The sequence below is a fragment of the Echinops telfairi genome, unplaced genomic scaffold (assembly GCF_000313985.2).
Source record: "Echinops telfairi isolate 266 unplaced genomic scaffold, ASM31398v2 ScPeMD7_7401;HRSCAF=8416, whole genome shotgun sequence".
Classification (NCBI taxonomy): Eukaryota; Metazoa; Chordata; class Mammalia; order Afrosoricida; family Tenrecidae; genus Echinops; species Echinops telfairi.
The window spans coordinates 5,196,189-5,201,440 of NW_022111301.1; the positions used below are offsets into that span (position 1 = coordinate 5,196,189).

At 38.8% G+C, this 5,252-nt stretch overlaps 1 non-coding gene across 1 annotated transcript; it reads right to left on the reverse strand.

The window, feature by feature from the left end:
- Positions 1–440: 440 nt before the first annotated feature.
- LOC115871770 lies at positions 441–567 on the reverse strand. The gene has a single exon (XR_004047473.1). It is a non-coding gene; the product is annotated as a small nucleolar RNA SNORD22 (small nucleolar RNA).
- Positions 568–5,252: the final 4,685 nt, after the last annotated feature.

Consider the following 5,252-nt stretch of genomic DNA (forward strand, 5'->3'; position numbering starts at 1 on the left):
TTTTGTTACCAAGCAGCATTTGATGAGGTCCACTGATTTAGGTAATCCGTGAAGATTTTTTTCATAACAGCTGTTGTACAGTTGACTGGCACTCTAAGAACAGTAGAACACACATTGGCTCTCAGAAACTGATCCTGGGTTTTGAGGAAGGTGGGTTGGAAAATGACCTATGATTAAGTTGCCTCAAGGTCACGGAATATATATTTTGCTTAGTAAATATCTCAAAGCAATATATTTTTTTAGGGAAAATAAAGGCTTTAATTAGACAAACAGATGCTAGTCATTTCTATGTTTCTGGACATCAACCTCGAGTCGGTTCTGGTTAAAGGTAGCTGTCCTTCCTCTCTTCTCCAAGAACTCCGCCTCCTCCCCTGAAAGAGTTTGTTTTCAATTGGGTGGTGTTCTCCCCTCTTCCCTGGCCCGTGTGTGTGGATCCCATGACCCCTCAGACAGTTCCTTCTGGAACAAGTTCTCCTCTCCTCCTCCAGCCAGCCCCAGTGGGTTCACCTTTTCAGGTTCTGGGGCTAGGACAGGAGGTAAGACATGTGATTTGCTTCCTCATTGGGGCTCAAAGCAATATTTATGGGAATGCTCTTTCCCAAGGTTTACTGGGCCAAATTTGTTTGTGTACTATTCAATTAGGAAATTGAATTCACTATTCTGGGATCTCAGGGGAAGGCTTTCTGAAACCCTCACTTTGCTTTCCTCACTCATTCATGCTTTAAAGCAGAGGATCAGCAAATGGCTGTCTACTCATCACCTGTTTGGATAAAATGCTATTGTCTGTGGTTGCTTTCACACTAAAATAGAAATTATGTAGCCTGTAAGGCATAAGATGTTGTTTACTATGTCGCCCTTTACAGAAATGTTTTGAAAGCCCTAATTTTAAAATCTAGGCTTTTAGCCTGACAAAAATTATCTAATCTCGCAAGTCTTGAAAATAGAGATGCTTACCTCAGAGATTGCTACCCTGTTTCCCCCAAAATAAGACAGTGTCTTATATTAATTTTTGCTCCCAAAGATGTGCTAGGTCTTCTTTTCAGGGGATGTCTTATTTTTTCATGAAGAAGAATATGGTACACATTTATTGTTTTATTGTTCTCTTAAAAGAGACACCGCACTTCCTGTCTGCTCCGGCTGTGCTGCGGCCAACAGGGAGCTGTGTGGCGGCGCCCGCTGCTATGGTTCGGAGTTACAGTAGCTTCGGGGGGGCCTTATTTTCAGGGAGGTCTTATTTCCAGAGGGTGCCATATATTTCAGCAAGAGGCAAAACTGTAAGTAGGTCTTATTTTCAGGGGATGTCTTACTTTCGGGGAAGCACGGTATGAAGTTCAAGACGTGAGGTATCTAATTGGCAGCAAAGCACTCGGTGGTAATGAAGTAAAGACAATGCCCTCCTCTTTCCCACAGAACTCTTACCGATTAGGGCTCCAGATTGGGTCCTCTTTCTTTGTACAGAATTCTGAGAAAGCTACTGAGGGCATGTTACAGGCTAACTGCTCCTTCTGAGCTGACCTCCACCAGTGCAGTAAGCAGAGAGCATAGCTCCTCTAATACCCAGATGGTCCCCATGTTAGTGGCTGGATGTTAAGGCACATCCAGCAAGCAAGATATTTTTTCATTCAAGGCCAATTTCTAAAATATCCTTACTAGTTGAAAACAACACTGATTAGATTCTAACTTCTATTCTTAAAGTATCTTTAGAATTATACTTGGCTCTTTGACTTCATTGTGTCTTCCATTTGTGCCAGTTGCTCTATGAAAATGCAGTACTTACTAAAAATCTTATTATTAAAACTTATAATCCTAGGATTATGTTTGTAATACCTTTTTTATCTAAATATGCTCATTAGACAGTGATATATTGATCGCTATTTTCAACTTCCATTTATGAAGATTTCTTACATATGTAACCTTGAAAGTGTTTACATATTCAAAAGGTATACTTATAAAAGTAGAGGAAACATGAAAGACTTTATTTTTCAGTTGCTAGACGAACTATTAGTCACTGCATTTTCATTCAAAAATAAGTGTAATTTACTTTTCTGAAAAGTATATTTGCTTCCTTGATTTGCGTTTTTTGTTTGTTTCATAATTAAAATACCTTCACCATTAGAAGAAAAGTATGTGCTATAAATCCATGACAACGCTTTTTAGTGGTTCTGAGACAATCTTGCTACAGGCATTTCTCTCATGTATGGTAATTTCATAACTTAAAATTTCCTTTAAAATCACCTCATTTTAGGAATGTTAAATAAATAAATATAACGTTTTTGGAAATCAAACTTTTTTAAGATTTGTAATATTCCTAGAACATTAAGTATATATTTTTAAATTGCTGTTAAGAATACAATGCCACTAACTCTTATCTAGCAGTATGTTGATCATTTGTTAACAAGTGGACATGTATTTTTCTAATTTGACCTTATGTAAACCCCTGTAGTCATGTATTTGGTTCTGGATATTATTCAGGTCACCTGTGCAGTGCAATCTGAGCATTTCTCAACCAGCGTCCCAGTTCAGATCAATTTATCAAGAAGATCATACAGGTTTAGATAAAAAAACAAACCTTAAAAAGATATGCACAATCCTATATTTAGAGTACCACCTGGAAAATTACAAAGATGTAGACATAATAGTAGAAGGTAAACAATATTGAAATAATAATATTGAAATAAAACAAAAATACATGAAAGGTTTTTATACTTTCATAAGATTCAAAACATTACATGTCCCACATCAGGAAGATGAATGTGCCATGCCGCAAAATCAAATAGAACAGATGGAGAACCAAAGGCTTGTTCCATTATTTAGTAACAAAGCTATTTGATTAATGTATTAGTATAGGTACTTAAGAGAAACAAATCCAAAGCAGCCCATGTATAAGAGAGTTTTATGTAAAGAAAGTGTGCATCATGAAAACATCCCAACCCAATGCTGCCCAAGCCCACAAGTCCAACATTAACACATTAACCCAACACCAGTCCACAAAGTCCTCCACCTCACAAAACAGAGGCAATGATGCCGACTGCAGGAGGAAAGCTGAGTCAGTGAATAAATAAGCATCTCAGCACTAGCAGGGGTCTCCACACGGCTGCTCCAGCACCCAGGGCTGCATCGGGATAGGTCCATGTGGCTTCTCCTTGGGGATGTCTTGTAGGAAGTCAATTTTGCAAGCTGAAGCAGGGAACTGCTAAGGCAGCTGCACCCTGGTGTGACCATCACAAACAAGAGACCCAAGAACTAGAAAGGTGAGGCTCACCACCCATTTATCCCTCCGCCTTTCAATTAGCCCCATATGTGATTATCGGCCAGGTTGGCACAATTAACTAATTCAATTAAGAACAACTATGTACAATCACTCACAAGGTCTGTGTCTACCAGGTACTTAAAGTGATCTTCTGCACAACCCAGGAGCTAAATAATGCACTGGGCCTGGAGCCGGGAAAGTACTGTCTTCTGGCCAGATGCTCAGGCTAAGCAGTCACAGCTGGGGACAGATTCAAAGGAAACCTTAAATCATTACACAAACAGACTAGTGGTGTATGTATTCCAAAATACAATAAAAACTTTCTTCACTCTGATCTCCTTTCAGGTTTTTATCATTTTGAGGAAAAGAAAGGAAAGAGTAAGAAAATGCAGGTGCAACTGTGAAAATAGCCTAATAAGAGTCCAGTGAAGAGTTGGGAGGTATCCCATACTGCATAATATTGCAAACATGAAACACAAATGGGTACATGTTAAACCAAAATCCAAAGCACTCCTTATTTTCTTTATTTTCTCAAAACCATTTTATTGGTAGTTAAAATAGATGATATTACATAGTTCAATCACATCAAGCAGTATTGTACAATTGTTGCCACAGTCAGTTTCAAAGCATCCTCTTCATTCCTGAACTTGATATCAGCTCCCATTTACCCCCCCAATCACCACCACTGGACCCTCGCTCCAAAACCTTTATTATCCCTATAAGCTCATCAATCCTGGGTTTCATATACTGAAAACCAGAAAAAAAACATATAACACAAATTCAAGAAGGTGACCCCCAATGACATAACAAATATGAAATGAACCCCAATATGAACAAACAATAACAATAAAATACAGAAAATGTTGAAAACCACCTAAAGCCTCATGGGCATAAGAATGGGGGATCAACGGACATGGTTTTAACTATTCAAGTCAGGTCTCTCATTTTTTATCTTCTATAGTCATCTCTCCAATGTTTAGCAACCACTTTCATAGAGGGAGATCACCAGAGGCTTCTTTCCTATGTAGTTCCCACAAATGAACCTTGGGCTCCCACTGTCATCCATAGCCTCTGCAAACTAGATTCCTACAATTTAGGCTCTGATACTATTCCCTCTTTCAGCTTTGTATTATACGATCTATAATCTTTCGGTGACTGATTTTGTGTGCCTCTTCCATGTGGCTTTTGTTAACATCTCACTTAGATGAATTCTTGTTTAGAAACAAGGCTTTAGGACCCTAGTTGCCAATTTATCTGATAGCCGGGCACCATCTAATTTCTTCACCACATTTTGCTGTGACACCCATAACTCCTGTGTTTCCTTCCTGGGGAAAGCATTGAGCAGGGCCATGATGTAAGAATTAAATGTTCTTAAGTTGGAGCTAGGATTTAGTGTGACCCCAAAAACCATTCCTGGATCTATTTTGTTTGATTAAAATTTTTTTTTTTATCTGTCTTTGGCTCCCTTTCAAAACTTCCTTGTTAATTCATGGTAGAAAATATTATTGACCATCCCCCTGGGGCATAAGGATCTTCCATTAATATTGTCTTTGATTATCCCCTGGTGCTAATTTTTTTAAAGCTCTGTTGAGAGAGAGAGTTTGGGTCAATGTAAGCTAGCTCTACATCACAGTAATCGAATTATTCACCTGTCTAGAATCAATCCTTTCATGGCTGGACACTACACAAACAATGGGGTTAATTGCCAGGGAAAATTTATAAAAATAATCACTGCGAATGCCAATCACAGGTTTGCGTGAATAGTATTCATCTTAATGAAGTACATAGGGCATTAATGTAGCAAGACCATGATTGTTCGCCTACCCACAGTTGAACAATCTTGGTACAGCTGTCTACTAAGCTTCCTCGGACACCAGGTATTTTCCATCTTAAGTATTCAGGTTACAAGTGTGTTTGAGGTAGAGTCCAGTACACCAAGTGGATTTTCCCCATTGGATCTCATGGATGCAGCCCTCTGTAGCACGCTATGCAGCTTGAAGGT